The sequence below is a fragment of the Myotis yumanensis genome, unplaced genomic scaffold (assembly GCF_028538775.1).
Source record: "Myotis yumanensis isolate MYYU_CA2020_CCGP unplaced genomic scaffold, mMyoYum1.0.hap1 SCAF_7, whole genome shotgun sequence".
Taxonomy (NCBI): domain Eukaryota; kingdom Metazoa; phylum Chordata; class Mammalia; order Chiroptera; family Vespertilionidae; genus Myotis; species Myotis yumanensis.
In genome coordinates this window covers 59,310,778-59,332,432 of record NW_027223758.1, presented here as the reverse complement: position 1 = coordinate 59,332,432, position 21,655 = coordinate 59,310,778, and the positions used below count along the sequence as shown (strand labels likewise).

At 39.1% G+C, this 21,655-nt stretch overlaps 1 protein-coding gene across 26 annotated transcripts in view; it reads left to right on the top strand.

The window, feature by feature from the left end:
- Positions 1-21,655, top strand: part of EPB41L3 (erythrocyte membrane protein band 4.1 like 3) — a 213,553-nt gene that overhangs the window by 140,022 nt on the left and 51,876 nt on the right. The window lies entirely within an intron of this gene.

Genomic DNA, 21,655 nt, shown 5'->3' with positions numbered 1-21,655 from the left:
TGCCAGGTTTGGGGAGAGGGAAGGATGAATAAGTGGAGCACAGAGGATTTTTAGAGCAGAGAAACTACTCTATGGGATACCATAATGGTAGATGTATATCATACATTTCTCCAAACCCATAGAATGTACACCACCAAGGGTGAGCCCTAATGTAAACTGTACACTTTGGGTGATTATGATGTGACAGTGTGTGTAGGTGCATCAAGTATAACAAGTGTATCACTCTGGTGGGGCCTGTCTATAATGGGGAAGGTGTGTGTGTGTGTGTGTGTGTGTGTGAGGGTGGGGGGCATATGGGATATTTCTGTACGTTCCCCCCAAATTTACTGCAAACCTAAAACTGCTCTAAAAATACTGTTTGAAATAATAACAAAACCATGGGATCATAGACTCCACACTATTTAAAGATTTGCTCTTATCACCTAATGATAAATTAGACACTGGAAAGTATTTCTTAATTCTGAGAAAATGAATTTCATCTTAACTCTGCATTTCTAGGGTGTGTGTGTGTGTGTGTGTGTGTGTATACTGCTAAGAAAAGTATCCGTGTTTTCACATCAGGTAATCATTAATTTGGCAGTTTGGAAAATGCTGAATGATTTTTTAAAAATACAAACAGGAAGTGACTGTGCTTGTGTTTAAGATATAAGCCCCAGTTTATCTAGAAGCTTTTTAGGATTGAGAAACTGACTTGGAAAATAGGAAATTTGCTTTTTATCTCTCACTGCCCGGCTTCAGCCTGCTGAGATTAGACAGAAGATGCAGCTAATGTTCTATTGCTTTTATGTCAGAAACCAGTAGGTGTTTAACAAGCCTGACTATGTTCTGAAAAAAATTATACACACTCCATTTCTGGCCTTTAGTGCTAGTCTGTTATCCTGAACTGATTCACCTTTTATGGCAAATGAGGAGTTGGTGTTCCTTGGCTTCAGTAGTGAGCTCCCTCAAGTTCGGTAGGGAAGTCTATTAGAGGAGGGGGCTGATGAAGTCGCCCTGCTTTTCCCTTCTTTAGTCTCTTTGAAAGTCAGCACAAAGCATAATGTTTCTAGTTCCACTTAGCCTCAATTTTCTGTATTTTGTGAATTCTTACCTAGTAACTCTAGTTTATTATTTTTATTATATGTTATTGATTTCAGAGAGGAAGGGAGAGGGAGAGAGATAAGAAACATCAATGATAAGAGAGAATCATCGTTTGGCTGCCCTCTGCACGCCCTCCACTGGGGATCAAGCCTGCAACCCGGGCATGTGCCCTTGACCTGAATGGGAACCCTGGACCCTTCAGTCCACATTCCAATACTCTATCCACTGAGCCAAACCAGCCACGGCTAAGTAATTTATTTGAAGAGGCTTCTGTACTGTTCAGCTTTACTTTCAGTGTCTAAAAATGCAGGTCACTTACTTGCACTGTAGGATATGGGAATCTTTTGCCTCTTATCATATTAGGGGCTCTGTGGCATGCTAAGTTTTAATAACATAACTAGGGACACGACAAAAGCAGCCAGGAAGAAGGAAAGAGGTGGAAACCTACCCAGCCCACTTCCCTTTCATGTTGGGACTGATCCTCTACTATTGTAAAGAATTTCTCTTGCCTGGAGAAATTGGGAGTGGCCATTGGAAGCACAGTTCTGCATTCTTCTTTTCTCTTTGAGGATCTAGGCTTTGAAACAGGGCTGATATCTAAAAAGCAGATCTTTAGGTGGTTGTAAAAACCTCCTTTAGGAGGAAAAATTCCTCAAAACAATGGTTCATGTTGTTAGAAATGGTGAGCACATGTCACTATTTAGCAGGTAGATTTTAATTATTGGAAATGTTGGCTGACTATTCCTGTGGTGGTATTTAAGGGAAACTAAAAGCAAATGGTACTCACGTATTTTATTTATTTTTAAAATTATGGAACAATTCTAATCCTACTCAGGATATTTACATAATTCTGTTTAAATATTGGGCAGATAAGGAGCAGTGAAAATCGAGCATGGCGAGTTGAAACATCTGGGGCAGAGGAGCAGATGAAGCTGGAAAGGAAGGCAAGGAAGACTTAGGAAGGATTGGTTAGACGTGCTAGCAAGGTTGGATGTTGTTTGTATATATTGATTTTCTGTACCATAAACTTAGCGACTTAAAACACATTTGTCATCTCACATTTTTTCAGCTGGTCCTCTTCTCTGGGTCTCAAAGCAGAAATCAAGTAGTTCCCCAGCTGTATCTCCTCTGGAGGCTAAATTAGGGAAAGAGCCACCTTCGTACTCCTTTGGACAGAAGGCAGATTTCATTTCCTCCTGGTAGCAGGACTGAGGTCCTCATTGTCTTGCTGGCTGCTGGCTGGGGACCACTGTTGGGTCCTTGTGGTGAGGCACCCTCTGTTTCAGTAACGAAGACCCTCCCTCCCCTTGGATCCCTCTGCCTTCCTTCTCATCTCTCTGACTTCTGCTACCAGCTGCTTTTTAAAGGTGCTCTCGTGATTGATTGGGTCAGGCCCTGATAATGTCCCTATATAAGGTCAGCGGTGCCAGCTAGTAACCTAGTTACAGGACTAAGAGCCTCTGTCCGCAGTTTCAGGGATTGTGCAGGCTGTATGTGTACATCAGGGAGGCAGGAAACCTTGGGGCATCTTAGAATTCTGCCTGTCACAATAGGTGAGGCGGGCTGCCGAGGGGCTCTACGTGGGGAAGTTGGCCATTTGTGTTTTTAAAACATGCTTCTATGCAATCGAAGAGGGAGAGACTCGAAACTGGGACACTAATTGGCTCTATAGTGATGAACCAGGCAAGAGATGCTGAATGGACTTGATTGATTGGATGTGTGGGGAGGATATATATAGGTTGTGATAAGAGACAGTAAGTGCTAATAACTTCCAAATGTCTGGATTGAGTGACTGCATGGATAGATGTAGAATACAAGAAGAAAACTTTTGGGGAAAGATAATAAATTAATTCAAACCAATTGAAATTGAAGTGTCTGGAACATGAAAGTAGCAATCACCATGCAATTGGATAAGTTGCTCAGTGTTTGGAAGGTCAGGCTGGTGACTTTGTGGGAGCCATTATCTTTTATAGGAATTCAACTGTGGGAATAATGAGATTGTGTAGATAGTTAATGAATGAGTAAGAAGAAAAGAACACTAATAGTAGAGTTCAGGGTAATACTAACATTTAAAGTTGGGAGTGTGGAGTACTTTGTCAAACTCCCCCACCCCATCTGCAGGTTTTTTCCATACACCCAATCCCTGACCCTTTTTGACAGTACCCCAGCTTAAGAACTGGGTTTGCCTGCCCCCTTAGGGGAATTACAGTAGTAATTGTGGTTAAGTCTTCTTCAAACAATTCAAAGAGAGAGTCTACATAGAAAAACATTCCCAGCATCATTTTCTTTTCTTTTCTTTTTTTTTTTTTTTTAATTTTCACCCGAGGATATAATTTTGTTGATTTTAAAGGAGGAAGAGAGAGAGAAACATTGATGTGAGTGAGAAACATCAATCGGTTGCCTCCTGTACACGCCCAGACGGGGAATGGAACCGGAAGCCTATGTATGTGCCCTGACCAGGAGTCAAACCTGCACTCTTTTGGTATGCGAGTCAATGCTCCAACCAACTGAGCCACCCAGTCAGGACCCAGCATCATTTTCAAATGCCATTAAGACATTACACTATGGTATAGGGAGCTGGAGATTGTATAAGGTACCATCCATTGAGAAATAATTAAATGTTATCATTAATTGTGATTGATTCTTGTGCTCCAGTTCATTGCCAATTCTCCTTTTATTTTTTTTAATCAGGCTTTTTGCTGTCTTTTTGTCCATTAGAATTTCAGTTATACGAAGTGATAAGAACCACACATTATATTACATTTTTTAATTGAGATAACATTGATCAGTAACACTATGTAAATTTCAGGTGTACAACATCATAATGTGATATCTGTGTACTCTATTGTGTGGTCACCACCAAAAGTCTAGTTTCCTTTTCATCACCATATATTGGACCTCCTTCACCCTCCTACCACCTTCCCCTCTGGTAGCTGCCATTTTGTGGTCTGTGTATAAGTTTGTTTTGTGTTTTGTGAGTTTGTTACCTTTTGTTTTATGTTCCATATATAAGTGAAATAATTTTTTTCCTTTTCCAACGGACTTATTAGCATAATACCCTCAAGATCCAACCATGTTGTCACAAATGGCAATATTTCATCTTTTTATGGTTGAGTAATGCTCCATTCTATATGTACCACATCTCTATCCAATCATCTGTCGATGGGCACTTATGTTATTTCCATGTCTTGGGCTATTATAAATAACTAGAGGCCCGGTGCACAGATTTGTGCACCGGTGGGGTCCCTCAGCCTAGCCTGCACCCTCTCGCAATCTGGGACGCCTCAGGGGATGTTGGACTGCCGCCTTGGTTCGGTTCACCCTGCCACAGCTGCACTTGCCAGCCATGAGCCCAGTGTCTGACGCTTGTCAGTCAGCTGAGCAGTGCTCCCACTGTGGGAGCGCACTAACCACCAGGGAGCAGCTCCTGCATTGAGTGCTGCCCCCTGGTGGTCAGTGCGCGTCATAGCGACCGGTCAAACAGTCGTTCGGTCGCTTAGGCTTTTATATATATAGATAGATGCTGCAGTGAACATAGGGGTACCTATACCTTTCAAATGTGATTTCACGTTCTTCAGATAAATACCCAGAAGAAGGATTGCTGGATCATATGGTAGTTCTGTTCCTAATTTTTAAGTAACCTCCATACTGTTTTCCATAGTAGCTGCACCAATTAAAGAATGATTAATCCCTGACTTCTTTGAACAACTTAAGAATGTTAGGAGTAGTAATACATTAGCATACTGTATAATTGTGATTTTAAAGGTACTATGATTATACTCTAAACAGTGAAGAACTGGTGTTATTTAGAAAATGTTCTTAAAATTTGTATCTTGAATTTGAAAACAATAAACCCCTTATGAATAGTCTTCAGCAGTTTTCCAGTTTGAGGCTGTGGTAATGCCCTGCTCTTCACTCAGGTAGTACCCCTTCCTCCTGGTTCAGGATAGAAGGGCATCTGCTACTCAGCACTTGATTGGGTTCCTTCTCTACAGCGGAGAAGCAAAGGATTCCTTCCCTCCTCAATGTGTGGGTTGTGTTGACAGCTGATGCACTTGAAGCTTTTATTTGCTTCTTCTAGAAGAGGTCATGGATTTCAAGTTGTGCAAGCTTTTTGTTGGAACACATACCAGTTCCATCAATAACATTAACTTATTATAACTTGTGGGGTTTTTTTCCTGGTCAGACAACTACTAAGGGCATCTTGTTCCTAGATCGTTGGAATTTAGTTCTTCCTAGTGCTTCTCCTGCCAAGACGGCCCTATTTTGTTAGTTGCTTAGTGACTGTTTCCTGCAATCAAGGTCCAGGATATCTCTGCAAATGGCAAATTAAAGTGGCCAGATGAGATATTAATTCATGAAATGCTGGGATCAGTGGAGATTTCTTTTCGTCAACAGATAAAACATCTTTGCTGTGTGGGAATGTATTTGTTCCATGTGACCGACAGCTGTGTTTAACTGGTATGTGCACTTGGAGTCCATTTTCTAATAAGGGCGGAAGAAAATCCTATCTCTAAGTACTGTTTACACTGAGGAATGCCCCTATAGGAATGCGTGATGGTGTGCAGATGTACAGCCAGCACAAGGAAGTGGTTCTTATGATGGTGTTTGGAAAAGTAGAAGGAATAAAGAGACTTGTTATTTCTTATGGAATGCCATGGTGACAGCACATAAAGTCACTAAAGAGCCACCGCATTCTTTAGGGAAATGCCATTAGCCTGAGCCTATGAAGCACATGAATGGCTTTAGATGATTACCCCGACCAAAATGCTTCAGTTATGTCTCAGTTGTTCCTTTAGGAAAAAATACTTTGTAGAACGTCATGACTTGCAGATAGTACAAGGGTCAAGAATTCATCATCGTAAGAAAAAAAAACGCAAAACACCAAAATTATAAATGTAATTTGTTTCAAAAATACATTTTATTTTATCTTGGAGCTTCTATTATTAATACCCCACCATGTTCTAACAGGGCTAGAAGGTGTTTTACATAAATGTATTTAATATAATGAGAAGAAAATAAGTAGACCAAGAAAAACAACGAAAGAAGGGGGAATGATTTGAGATGACAAAGCTCGTGTTCCGAGCACTGTAGCAGGCACTGAGGAGGAAACCTCACTCAGTGTCCACACAATAAAAACTCCCACTTGTTCAAAAGAAGCACGTTTATCCTGGGTCTAGTCGTTTGAGAGAAACTGTCTACTGTAGCTTTCTTCTGGCTTATTCCAGGAGCACATCATGAAGAGCCACCAGGAAAGTCGCAGTGACTGATTTCTCTCCATCAGACCTGTAATAAGCATTAAGTAATGATTTGTCAGGTTGAGATTATGTTCCTCGTTAAGTATTCTAGATGCACAGCTTTTTATGTTGTCATTCTAATGGGGAGTTACGTTTTTTAGTAGTAGAGGTAGTGATGATATTGACATTTAGTAGTAGAGGTAGTGATGATATTGACATCTCAGGAGAAGTGAGGATTTGACAAGAACATGTTCGAAAAGAGAACATCATCACGAGGTGCCTGAGGGTGGTGTTAAGATGCACCTCCTGTACTCTTCAAGATAACCTCAAAGCAAAATATATGCCTAGCTCCGACTGGGTTGTCCTATACACCAAAAGGTATTCCCAGTCAGGGCACGTACCTAGGTTGTGGGTTAAATTCCTGGTTGGGGCTTATACAGGACACAACTGAACAATGTTTCTCTCTCACATCTGTTTCTCTCTCTCTCTCTCTCTCTCAATCAATCAATCAATAAAAGCATGTCCTTAGGTGAGGATTAAAAATTATAATAATAATAAAAATATGCCTAGATATGTAAATGAGTTCATTTTCTTTATGCGATTATTAACTGTAAGTAAGCCCATTAAATATTGTGACTACTACAGAAATACGAATTCAGTTTTAGAAAGGCTTTTAAGTAGCAGAACCAGTTGCACACTTGATAATTAATTCCCCAATCTGCTATCCACATGTTTATCTTTCTATTTTGCTATAGTTAAGGAAGAGGGAATAGTTTTCTTGCTTATCCAGGAGTTTTCAATAAAAACTTAAAAAGAGAATCCAGGTGACATTCATCAGAGACAGACCCATCCTGGCCAGTGTGGCTCAGTTGGTTGGGTGTCATCCCGTGCTCCAGGAGGCTGCTGGTTCGATTTCCGGTCAGGGCACATGAGTGGGTTTCGGGCTTATCCCCAGTAGAGGATGTGCAGGAGGCAGCCGATCATGTTGGCCTCTCACATCAACGTTTCTCTTTCTCCCTCCCTCACCCTTTCTCTCTCTCTAAAAATCAATTTTAAAAAGACCTACTAAGCAGGTAGTATGAAGATGCAAGTCTGGTGACACCTTGGAGATCAGGCTGCTCTAATGCAGTTGAGCAGAGGGAGGTCCTTAAACACCATGATCCGCTTTATGTGTGCCATTTCAATATGACGGTGTATCCGTGATTATCAATGAAAGTAATGGAGTTCATCCATGGTTCAAGACCACTTGACCCTTGAGGACAACCTGGGAAATTTTTCAGCAAGTTAATCTGCAACATTAGAGCTAGAATTTTAAAAACTAATAGATCTTTTATTTGTGGAAATAAAATACTCTTCTCTTGCAAAAAATTGGACTCCCCCCACTCTAGATCAGGCCAGAGCAGATTATACTCATGTGGTAGAAAAGTATAAATAAACTTGTTATGAACAAATTTCAAAGGTCAGGGCAGTTTTTGAAGAGTTTTGAAACAGGAAATCAACCTCAGATGCATTTACTTAGCTTGATTTTCTTTCCTATTTAAAAAATAATAATCCTGCTCTATGCCACGCACCGTGGGACGTGCTGGGAACCTAAGGGTGAGTTTAAACTGCTTACCTGAGAGGCTAACACTAACATTACTCAAATCATAATACCAACCCATATAAAATTGCCACCATGACAGGTGCAGAGCAGGAGCTGTAAAAACGTTCTCTGGGATTTGACCTAGTCCCGGAGGTCACCGGGGGAATCCTGAGGAAGGGGTCCTGGAGTAGAGATCTAAAGGATGGGCAGGTGCCCTGGCCAGTGTGGCTCAGTTGGTTGGGCATCTTCCCGTGCACCAAAAGGTTGCAGGCTCCTTCCTGGTAGGGGGCTGGCAGGAGGCAGCCGATCAATATTCCTCTCTCACAACAATGCTTCTCTTTCTCTCTCCCTCTCCCTTTCTCTCTCTCAAATATTTTTTAAAAATAAAGGAAAGGGTTGGCAGGAGGACTATTCTAGGATGTGAAAATCGCAGGTACAGGAGGAAGCCTGGGGGGAGAGGGGCTGAAGGGAGCAGGAAAGCTGAATGATGGAGTGCAGAGAGCAAGGGTGGCGACTGTGGTGGGGGAGACTAAAGAAGAAGCAAGCAGGGCCTTCCCGGCCATGAGGGGATCTTACCACATTCACACTGGCCATCTCTGTCCCAGAGCGGCTCTCATTACTAAATCTGATGGCCACATACTCGTCTTCCCGTGGACTTACTCTCTCTGAGAATTTTTTTAACATGAAAACAAAAGTTAAAGTAAATTTGATACACTTTTGAGGATGACCGTCTTGGAATTTCACTTCACATCCTACCAGGCATCCTAGATCTAGGAATTTTGCTTCCGCTCCACAGTCCTCGCTAAACCAGGTGAGAGCAGGCAGGACTGGTTTATGGGACCAACATTAAAAGAAGGGGGATCAGCATCACCTGAGTCCCTAGGAACGTTGGAAAGTCCCAGGTCCTGAATCTCCCTGGTTCAACCCTGAGCACAGATAAGCTCCAGGGAATATAGTGGCTCTCGTGCGAGCATAAGAAAAAGCAGAATAACCTGAAAAAATGTGTGGTATTTTTCTTTGTGCTTGAAGAGAATGTTTTAAGTTTTCCTATAAATCAAAGAATCGTTGTTTATTAGGTCAAATGGCTGTACCTACTTTAAAAGCAATTTGTCTTCTTAATTCAGTTTGCCTTATTGTTTCAATTTTTCATGTAATTTACTTGCCATTTCTAAATGCTATTCATTCATGCCTTTAAAAAACAAACAGCCATCTCCCACTCAGCTAAACGAGTTCTGGGGAGGCTGAAGGGAGGCTGCCTTCATGTGCTCCAGGTTCTTTTAATTCCGCTGACCTGAGGAGAGCGGGCTGAATGACCAGGTTTTAGAATTAGGACCAGGCCTCCCTTCTAAGCAGGGTGAGCAGCCTCGTCCGCACACCCACCCCTACATGTGGGGACCGACAGGCAAAGAGGATTAGTGCTGGCTTGTCAGGCAGCATTAAATCGGGATTCCCCTGATAAAGTGGTGTCAGAAAACAGTATCAATTGTTGACGTGCAGATCCAGCTATAGCCCACAACAGTTCTTTGGGGTATTAAATGTGCAAGAAAAAGTTGAATAAAATGTATATAGAATCAAAATATTTAATAATTTAAAAGGCCTTTTCCCCTGTCTACTGGATTTTAAATTCTAATCCAAATTATGATATGCTCAGACGAAGACAAGTCTATTGTATCATTTAAAGTGTGATCACCTATTCTACTTTTTATCAGGCATTTATTTATATTTCATTATATGTCTTTCATAGATTATAACATTTTAAGTTAAAAGCTTATATTTAATCGGTGATATGATACATAGTTGACCTTAGAACAATACCAGTTTAAACCATACATATCCATTTTTTCTCAATTTTTTCAATCAACACTATAAATGTATTATCCTTATGATTATAGAATACCTTTCTATAGCTTACTTTATTGTAATAATGCATTATATAATAATATAACATACAAAATATGTGTTCATCAACGGTTTAATTGGTAAGGCTTCCGTCAACAGTGGGCTATTAGTAGTTAAGTTTTGGGTGTGTCAAAAATTATATGTGAACTATGGACTGCGAGAGGGGGCAGGGGGAGGGAAGGGGATTGGTACCATCTAACCCTTGTGTTCAAGGCTCAACTGTAATTACATTTTTATATTAAGTGAGTAGCTTATATAATAACCCTGACGTTCTTTCCCTTCTTAGGACAAGGATCATTCACAGCCTTGCCCTAAGAAGAGAATAAAGGGGTTGGTGGAAAGGACACAGGTTCACTTCGTACACCTCTTTTTAAGCAATGACAATATATTCTTGCATTCTTTTGATCATCAATGAAATAGATTTGAATAGTGACAGTGCTGCAAATCTATATATAGTAAATTGACTTTTTAAAAGTCATGTTTTTGTTGTCAATATTTGCAATGCCTACAGATCTTTATTTGAACCAATTATAAATCACAATTTGGTGGGGGTTGGGTGTGTGTCTGTGTGTGTGTGTGTGTGGTTTGGGTTTTTTTGTTGTTTTTTTGCGAATTGCCTTAGAAAACATATTAAGTGCTTCCTCTCACAGGAAAAAATTTCTCTGAACTTTACGTCATTGAGAAATTAGGTACTATGGTTATTTTCCACAATGGAAGTTTAAGTTTGTCTCTCTTTCAAACATTCCTCTTTCTTTGGCTTCCCTTTTTGCATTCATTTTGCACACATTGGCTTAGCGATCTGAATCCTTAGCAGATTAACAGCAGGAAATGTTGTCTGACAGTTCGCTGCCAACGTCTCATATGTGTGATGTGAAACTCTTTGTAAAAACCAGGCCCAATGTTTTTGTTGGCCAAGAAGAAGCATGCTTCAGTGGGAAGCTATTATCTTCCACAGTGCATGTCTATGAGCACAGAAGTCTAATTTCAAATAGAGGCTGAAATTGCTACAACAAATGAAGGCAGAAACAGATTGTGGCTGAAAGGAAAAGGCCTCTTTTGAAAGGCTTACTGTGTAAAAAGGGACTCTTCTCATGTATGTGCTAAAATTATTTGTGCACTGAATCTCACTCAAAACATAGGTCGACTCCATTGCATTTGAGCAATGCATTCTTGTTTTGACAGTGTTGTATGCAATATAGGATAATATATAACTACCTTATATTTTGGTGTAGGATGTACCAAAATGTGCCGATATACCCAATACCTATTAAAAATCATTTGTGTGTGTGTGTGTGTGTGTGTATAAAAGATAATTGAGTATACACTGATTTCTGAGAATACAATTTTCTCAATTTAGTGAATTTTGTTTTTCATGAGAGAAATGGGATGACTTGTTTTCTATGATTTCACTACAGAGAAGAAATAAATTTTCAGTGGCATGTCAGTTTCTATACCAAATTTCAGCATTATAAACCCTAAATTTCTTTGGTTCCTTCTCAAAAAGGCCTACTAATAACCACATTTAGTGGTTATTGCTTCCCATGAGCTAGGCAATATCGCTCTCCTGTGCTTTATCTTTAGTGCAACAATTATGAGTGACTACTAATATCATTTCCATTTTATAATGAAGACAGTGAAGCTGAGAAAGGTTAAATAACTTGTCCAGCCTCACAGAGCTAGCTAGTTGTACAACTGGGGCCCACCTTCGTGATATATGTATATCTCACTTAAAACAGAATGGCGGGAAAACAAATTTATAATCGGTAGGGAAGTCTACTTTAAAGATGTTTAAATAATGCTAGGTGAATTATCTCTAGATAATTTAGACATGTAAATCACTGTTTTGTTTTAAAACTTATCTAGACCAAGAAGAAGAAAAACAAAACAAAATTTTAAAAAGTGGCAGAATAATTATTGATCTACTTATGAATGTGTGAAAAAAATCATCATGGTTTCCTGAAAAGCTGATTCCTCATGAATTTAAAGAAAGGCCTTACAATATATGTAACATCTGGACTGAAGAAATTTGATTTCTGCCTCTCATGTCAGTCCTCTACGAATATGCTGCCTGGATCACATTTGGGATTAGTTCATAGGCTGGAAGATCCCATGGAGCCCTGCCCCTGTAGACATGGATCCTGGAAGTAGTGGTGTGGATAATGGACTTTCTGCTGTGCCTATTAAACTTGACATTGAAAGTACACTTGACCCAGAAAGTGCAGAAAGCAAGTAAACGCATGTTAGGCAGCTGGTGCCATGTTCGGTCTTAGACCTTCCTGGCCTCAGACCTCCTTAAAGGGTTTATGTACTGTCGTCACGGATCAGGCAACATCATCTTTTGTTCCTGGGTTGACCACAGACTGTTGGTATTTTCCAAATGTGAATTTAAAAAAAAAAATTCACTCTCTTAAATTTTAGGGAGGACGGTGTTAGAATGTTTTTCTATCAAGAATCTGACCAAGAAAAAGGAAAACCCAGGAAAATATGACTTAAACAGAGGCCCGGTGTCTGATTTGGGCTCAAGCTCTGGCCTCAATATAGTTTGCTGAGCTCCTCAGATGCTCCTAAACTCCACATAAATTGTGGTGCAATCATTTAGAAATAAAGAGAATTCCATTTGACCTTTAAAAGTGAGGAAAGTGGAAAAATCATTCAGTGTGGAAAATGCAATTAGGGAAAGAAGCATGGGGGGAAAATGATGGCCTTTTACTTCAAGATTCATCCAAGATGATGTGAGGAGAAATTCTTTCTTTACGTTCATGCTAGTAGCATGTAATTAGCACATATGCCGAATGCCTGCTGTATTTGGGACACTCTATCAGGGACATTAAAAAGGGTGAATAGTTACTGTCCTCAGGAAGCAGAAATAGGAGCTCACAAAATAGAGAATACATGGGAAAATATTATTTCCAAAAGAAAATCCATGGTCTATTTGAGGAAGATAATGTGATGGAAAGAATAAGGACCTATAGTGGTAATACTCCCTCACATGACAGAATAGCTGAAGTAAGGGTACGAAAGTGCTGTTGATTTTCCTGAAAGTCCTCAGTGTCATCTGTATTTCCTTGTATTAACATGAGCGGTCTAAGCCTAAGCCATATAACAGGAGGCTTTTTGTTCTTTCATTTTTCAAGGTGATAGTTTAAAGAAATGCACACATACATTCTGAGGGGCCTGAAAGATGTACACACATCCCAGCCTTCCACCCCCCACCCCCAAGAAGTAGGAACTGCTGATTAGCGCCTGTACTCAGGCACAAAGGCTGCCTCATTTTCTTCATGATTGCACTGCTCTGGATAGATAAGGACGTTACCCATCTTCTGAGGCCGTGTTGTTATACTTGCCTTTGCACATTTCTCTGATTTCAGCGGTTAGCCTTTGCTGGAGGAGAGCCTCACAGGCTGATTCAGCTGTCGGAGACTGAAGGAAAACACATTCTGTTGAAGTCTTGGTACAACTTGTGCTTCCTGCTTTTGCACTCACTGTCTGAAGCAGGGATGAAGAAGTGATTTCCAGGGACTTGAGCATCGAGGCAGTGCTCACCTGGGAGAATGCCTGACCTGTGTAGCTGTCTCCAGGTCAGCTGTAACCCCGAGAGCTCCTCCCTCGGTCCCTGCCTGGGCTCAGTGCCCTGCGTTAGCTCCTCCCAGTCACTTCTCTACCCTGCTAGCGAGTGGCTAATGCTTCTGCTCTGTTACAAAAGAGGGGATCCAGACATTAATTAATCTGCCTGGATCATTCTTTAGTCATGTAGCAGGTTCTTGAGTAAAAGCTTACATTTTAGCTCCATAAAGGGAAAATGCCCGTCTTAAAAACACAAAATTTACAATTAAAAACACTTCTATTTCATATACAGTGTGGAGCAAAAGTACCTTTACAGTTGTTTGCTCTCATTTGTATCATTTTATTTCAGCATTTGGCTGATTATCATTTTTTGAGAACTTAAAAATTTGTTGAAATATGGGTGTCTTAAGATTTTAAGAGTGTGTGTGTGTGTGTGTGTGTGAATTTATAATGCAGCTATGAGTGTGTTGGGCCTAACTAAATCTGAAAAAGTTACACATTTTCTCAGAAACATTGCTTTAGAGACCTCACATTTAAGAATGTTTGTCATAAATGTAATTTAACCTAAAATGTACCTGACAACTTACAACCATACTCGCATAAGTCTTCTGGGATCTTAAAAACATGCAGATGCCTTGGGCCCGACTTCAGATATTCTCATTTATTGGAACTGAGGTGGGTTCCTGGGCACCATTTTTTAAATGCTTCCAGGGTCCACAGTCGAAAACGAATAGTTTAAAAATATTTCTTCTATGACATTGATTATGATATGTTAGCAAGAAAAATCTTATGTAAAGTTTCATCAGGGTACCTTTTTAATCTCTTAATGGTATTTGACCAAAATGAGCATCCGTGAAAGATTAATTGCAGGAGGCATGGCGCCACTGGGAATGCCTTTATAGCCAGAAGGGATATCAGGTGAGTGCGCAGAGACAGCTGTGATATAAGGGATATAAGGCCGACTGTGGAAAGTGCCCTCTTGGTGCTATAAAGTGCTGTAATGTCCAAAGTAGAGAGAAATCATGTTTGGCTGGGAGGACGGGAAATGCTCTAAAGAAGTGGCTCTGAGAAGCTTTGTGAAGAAGGATGAGAGAGACTTGGCAGGCAGTAGGCAAGGCAGAGCATTTGGGCACATTTAGAGCATCATCTGGATGGGTAATACTTGTGAGGGATTGAAACACATCAAACCTATTTCAACCCATGAGTTCATAGCGATAGTACAAAAAAAAATCTAATTGGCGACTATTGGACGATGCTAAAGAGCCAACTCATTACCTATCTTGAAATTGCATAAAGGGAAAGGAGTGAGCATTTTTCCTGAATTTTGTCATCAAATTGTGTCACTGGATAAAAAAAATTCTGGCAAAGTATCTCTTTATAGACACACTCCAGCTAATAAAGAGAGGGGGAATGATTAGTATTAGAATATTCCCATCTTGCAACCTCATCAGTGATTGCTGATATCACAAAAAAGGCAAGGTTCGCTTTATGCCTGCTGATAAAATTACACAGTATCACTTATGAAAATCAGTTAAATCAGAATCTGATCAAGCTCCTAGATTTAACTACCATTTACAGGAAATATAGGAGATAGAAGAATGAGTTAAATTACACCATGGAAATGCAAATAGCAAAATGTAGGCTGAGGGAACTCTATAAGCAAATGGTTTGGTCTCTTAGACAAATTAATTTCAAGGGGAAAACCAATATAAAGGGGGAATTTGCAGTGTATGAACTTATCAAACAAACTGAAAAAAAAGGAAAGGAAATAATTGAGGAAGTTACAGTACTGGTTAGGTCAGTGGTTCTCAACCTTCTGGCTCTTTAAATACAGTTCCTCATGTTGTGACCCAACCATAAAATTATTTTCGTTGCTGCTTCATAACTGTAATGTTGCTACTGTTATGAATCATAATGTAAATATCTGCTATGCAGGATGGTCTTAAGTGAACCCTGTGAAAGGGTCGTTTGACTGCCAAAGGGGTCGTGACCCAGAGGTTGAGAACCACTGTGCTAGGTATTTGATAACATGAACAACTAATTGCTAATTTTGTTTAGATTTGATAAAGGTATTGAGATTACATTTTTTAAAGAGTAGAGTTACATACTAAGACATATCTACATACATAAAAGCCTAAGAAACCGTTACGACTGGTCAACTGGTTGACTGTTTGATCGGTCGCAATGACGCTCACTGTCCCACAATTAACCTCCCGTGGCCAGCCAACCTCCCGCGTACCCTCCCCCTGGATGGCCAACCTCCCTTGGTCCCTTCCCCTGGCCAGCTGGCCCTGATCGGGACTGGGCAAGACGGCCTCGATTGGCCCCAGTTGCTGGCCAGGTTGAGGGACCCCCCCCCCCCCCAACTGTGCACGAATTCGTGCACTGGGCCTCTAGTAAAGATAATATTATTGGCTGAGATGCTTCACAATTAAGGGGGAGAGGGAGTTGAGTGGAACTATAGATGAACTAAGGTTGTAATCCTCAAGGCATTTGTTGAAACTGGGTTGTGAGTATGCAGGGTTTCATTACACTATATTTTAGTATGTTTGAAATTCCCCATATGAAAATATGTTAAAATTAATTTTTAAAAATTGCTCCTCTAAGTGGACAAGTAAAAGTAAACATGTTAATACAAACTTTCCACGTGATGCTGGTTAATGACCCAGTGTTTTTACAGTGTTTTAAGAACCAGTGTTTTACAAACATTTTTGTAAAAATCTTGAATGACCTTTGACTTGTAGGAAGTTTCATTAATGCTGCAGAAAAGCTTATTTCAACTGCTGTATTTGAGTGGCGATGATAGACATGTCCTCTTGAATTTAGTCCAGAGAAAGCCTCTGAACCTTAGCTAATGAATGCATCATTTCAGTGGTTAGTAGTTTGGATTACTGGGTTGGGCAGTGCCGCTCATGAGGAATCGCTTTGATCTGTTGCCCTGCTCCTGTTCCTTACCAAATCTTCTTGGTTTAGCTCGCAGGCATTTTAGACGTGATGTTCCTGTGTGTGTGTGTGTGTGTGTGTGTGTGTGTGTATACACCTGGAATGCAGGAGGATGGTAGCCTATCCTAGAGGTTGTATGTGTTGTGACTTATTTAATTTTTTAAAATCTTTGCTCCTAACAAAATTTTTAAGCAAAGTAAAATCATTTGGAGTTTAATTTTTTTTTTTAATATATTTTTTATTGATTTTTTTACAGAGAGGAAGGGAGAGAGAGATAGAGAGTTAGAAACATCGATGAGAGAAAATCATCGACCAGCTGCCTCCTGCACATCTCCTACTGGGGATGTGCCCGCAACCCAGGTACATGCCCTTGACCGGAATCGAACCTGGGACCTTTCAGTCTGCAGGCCGACGCTCTATCCACTGAGCCAAACCGGTTTCGGCATGGAGTTTAATTTTATTTAACCTTTTAAAGTATTTGATACATTATTTTTATTAACAATTTAAAATAAGACATTAAGTATTTTTGTCATTTACCTTTTTAATTAATAGACTTTTTGAGCAATTTTAGGTTTACAGAAAAATTGAGCAGAAAATTCTCATAAAACCCTTACACTGCCCTCTTCCTCTTCCCTCTTTCCCTATTTTTAACATTTTGATTTAGGGTGCTGTATTTGTTATAGTTGATGAACCAGTATTGGCACATGTTACTAACTGAAGTCCATAGTTTACATTTGGGTTCACTCTTTGTGTGGTACATTCTATGGGGATTTTGACAGTTATATAATGACATGTATCCACCATTATGGTATCATACTAAGTAGTTTTACTGTCCTAAAAATTCTCCATGCTTCATCTATTCATCCCTCCTTCTCCACGTAATCCTAACAACCACTGATCTTTCTATTGTCTCCATAGTTCTGCCTTTTCCAGAATGTCATATAGTTGGAATCGTACAGTTTGTAGCCTCTTCAGATTGGCATCTTTCATTTAGTAATCTGCATTTGAGGTCCCTCCGTGTCTTTTCATGGCTTGATAGGTCATTTCATTTTTGTGCTAGGTAATATTCCATTGTCTGGATGTACCTCAATTTATTTATCCATTCACCTAATGAAGGACATCTTAATTGCTTCCATGTTTTGACATGTTGAATAAAATTGCTATAAACATTTGTGTACAGGCTTTTTCTATGTACATAAATTTTCAACTCTTTTGTGTAAATATCAAAGAACTTGATGGTTAGATCATATAGTAAGAGTGTGTTTAATTTTGTAAGAAACTCCTAAACTGACTTCCAAAGTGGCTACACCACCAGCCACTTTTATTTCCACCAGCAAGGAATAAAAGTTTCTGTTCCTCCACATCTTTGTCAGTATTTGGTGTTGTTTGTATTTTGAATTTTAGCCATTTAATAGGGTATCTTGTTTTAATTGCAACTTTTCTAATAATATATGATGTTGGAACATCTTTTTTTAATTGTTTAATTTGTTGATTTTAGAGAGAGGAAGGGAAGGAAGAGAGAGACACGGAGAGAGTAACATTGATTTGTTGTTCCATTTATTTATGCATTTGCTGGTTGCTTCTTGTATGTGCCCTCACTGGAGACGGAACCAGCAGCCTTGATGTATCAGGATGATGCTCTAACACAGTGGTTCTCAACCTGTGGGTTGCGACCCCTTTGACGGTCGAACGACCCTTTCACAGGGGTCTCCTAAGACCATCCTGCATATCAGATATTACGTTACAGTTCATAACAGTAGCAACATTACAGTTATGAAGTAGCAACAAAAATAATTTTATGGTGGGTCACAACATGAGGAACTGTATTTAAAGGGCCAGAAGGTTGAGAACCACTGCTAACCAATTGAACTATTTGGCTAGGGCTGATGTGAAACATAACTTTCCATGTGCTTATTTGACATCTCCTTTGGTGAGGTGTATATTCAGATCTTTTGCCCATTTTTAAATTTGGTTTTTTTCTTATTATTGAATTTTAAGAGTTTTTTGTGTATTTTGGATACCAGTCCTTTGTCATACATGTATTTGCAAGTATTTCCTCCTAGTCTGTGGCTTGTCTTTTTATAACCTTAAACTTTTTCTCTTTTGATGTACTTCTTTTAACACCCAATAACTTCATAAGTCAACTTGGAATTTTTTTCATTTAAAATAAAGAGCAAATTAAAATAATTAAAAATGAAAGTTGTTTAAATTTGCTGAGTTTATTATTCTTAGGATATATAAGGCCTTTCAGATTGCTGGGCTGCAATAACCTCATTTACTCTATCAGAAACATAAATGCAATTTTTCAATAAAGAGGGTGCAAAGAAGACAGTCCACCATTGTTTGGTTTTCTTGGAAAGGGAAAAACAACCTTTCAGGTTTGAGTGTTAACAGTGAATATAGTCCCATGAACTGCAAGTGCCTTTGAGTCAGAGGCATGTCTTAAAAACTTGTAAGAAACAGCAAACAAGCCTAAAAAATGTTAGTCTAGCCAGGCTGGTGTGGCTCAGTGGTTGAGCACTGACCCATGAACCAGGAGGTTAAGGTTCAATTCCTGGGCAGGACACATGCCTGGGTTGCAGGCCTAGTCCCCAGTGGGTGGCATGCGGGAGCCAACTGATCAATGATTCTCTCTCATCATTGATGTTCCTCTCCCTCTCCTTTCCTCTCTCTGGAATCAATAAAAATACATATATTTTTTAAATGTTAGTCTACTCTAGGTTAGGTAAATTATTCATTGATTTAGAATACCTCTGTCAGTTTTAAAACCTACTCAATTTTTTACTCATTACAGCTGTATAAAGACAATAGGTTCCTAGAGATGATCACTTATTGAACATCATTTATTTGGGAACCAGTATGAATGTTTGCTTTAGTCATATGTTAGATGTTAACGTACATGTGTATCTTTAGGTGATAACAAGTACAGATGAGTGACTTGAAGTAGGGAATGATTGCAGAAGGGATCCAGTCCAGGGCTAGAAAACAGTCCCAGTTCCCTGTCTACCATTCACTGGCAGCATCTTTCTCATCACAGTGTGCAGAAGGGTGCTGAAGCTGCCTCTGGGCTCCATGGTAATGTTTGCCATGAGCAAAGGGGGCCAGTATAGCCTCAAGCTCATGATCGTCTTGCTCCATCGAGTCTTATATCCTCACTCAAGAATGAGAAAATAAAGGCCCAAATATCTTAACACATTGCGCACCAGTTTTATTGCTAACTTGACCCAGTGACCAGATAAGTTTCTATTGAACGAGTCCAAAAAACGTTTTACAAAGTATCATACTTTAAAAAGATATTAGCTTGTAAGAACATGTAATAGCTTCAAAATGCAATGGGTATTCAGTTTTAAGGCGTGCCTTTAAAATTTATGTAAAAAGCTGTGTAATATGAAAACACGAGAATACTTGTGATCCGCCCGCAATGTGTTAAAAGGCTTTTCTAATGTCATCCAGCTAGCTGCTTGATTGTGGTGGTGATATTTAGCAGATAGGAATTTCATTGTTTACATATAACCATCAAAAAACATCTTTGGTATGAAGAATGTGCCACTAAGAGATTGTCTTAAGAATTGTTCTTAAGATTTAATGTATTAACAATGACAGATATGAAGATTGATAAACTGTGCATGCCAAAATAATAAGTACATATTCAGGAAAAGTGTTTAAAATATTCAGTAAGACAAAATCTATTCTAGTCAGGAGGTAACCATGAGTCATTAATAGAAATCAAATTGTGAGAAGCCAGAAAACTAAGAGCCACATAGAATAGTGGTCTGTGCTTGATCTAATCAATGTCACCTGTTAGACAAAAGGAAAAACACAGCAGCCAGAAGATAGCTAATGAAAACAATGCCCAAGGCAGCTGATGACATTAAAAAAAAAAAAAGTCCTCCAGTGAGGGCCTGGCTGTGGTCTGCTGGGTCAGAGGAGATGGGAGAAATGTGTATTTATTTGTGTTTGTTTTGTTTGTTTTTACTCATTGAGAAAGTACTTTGGCCAGACGCTGATGTGTATTTGTGCGGTGTATGTGTAAATATTGTGGTCTAGCTAAAGCAAATTAAGTAGTAAGCAGGAAATTGATAGTTAAAGAAAGGGTGCATTAACACTATAAGAAGTGATATATGTGCTCCTACAGCAAAAATGCCTAGTTCTACATTGCATGCTCTGCCATCTGTCAGCCACTTAGGCTATAATAGCTGATGTTTGTGGAGTGCTTGATATGTGCTATCACTGGGCCACATTTGAGTACATTATTTTATTTTAATATCAAACATTTCAAAAAAGTAGGCAGTATCGTACACATTTTTCAGAAGGTAAAACAGAGAAGTTCACATACCTGCAAGAGACATAATGAACACTCAAACCCAGAGTTACCTGTTTAAAACTGCCTCTCTCATCTAACTTCTCTGAATCTCTGTGTTCTTATCTGGTAACTGGAGATAATACCAATAGAAGCATTGGAAGAACCAGTTTTTTGTAAAAACTTTATAAATTGCTGAGCATTATTCAGAAATAATATGCTATTATCTATAAACAAGATTAAAACCAGTGAGCAGCATTTCATTATCATCCCACTTATTTCTATCCGTTGAACAATGTTATGTAGTTTTGCTAACATATAATTTATTTTCATACATGGTTAACCTTTCTTCAAATACATCATTGATTATTTAGCAAGCTACAATTAAAGCTTTACTTTTCTGTCATAAATGTATCCTTTTTCCTAAATAGTTATGTTTGAGGGGACTGAGTAATTAATTTCCAATATAATTATGGTTACATAGTAGTACACACCACTTAGGGGTCTTCTGAATACTTATTATTTTGGCATGTACATTGTTGATCAATTTTCATATTTGTCATTGCCAGTACATTAAATCTTAAAGACAAATATGCTTAATGTATTAGATTAGAAATCTTGGTACTACACACAAAAAAAAATAGTTTAGCTTAATTGTTGCCAGTTAATTCATTTTAAAATCCAAGGCCATGTTGAAAGACCTTTGAAGGATTAGATGAATATGATAATTGTGCATCACAGCAAATTAAACTGATGGATTTCCTCCCCCATATGACTACTTTTTTCCTTTCTCCAAATGTCTGCTTAATGGCCAAAAATATAACATATACATTTATATCTTTTATTTATAAATGATAACTAAAACCTTTACATGTAATGGACATTTTGTTACGTTGAGTAGGAAGAATGTTTCTCAAATTAGGAGAATATTGAATACTGTAATACAAAACTGAGGTTTGTAGCAAAAAAAAACACACAAAAATAAACTAATGAAGTTAGTTGAACAGGCTTTGGATTCATAGCTATAATTTTTAAGTAAGGATTGATAGG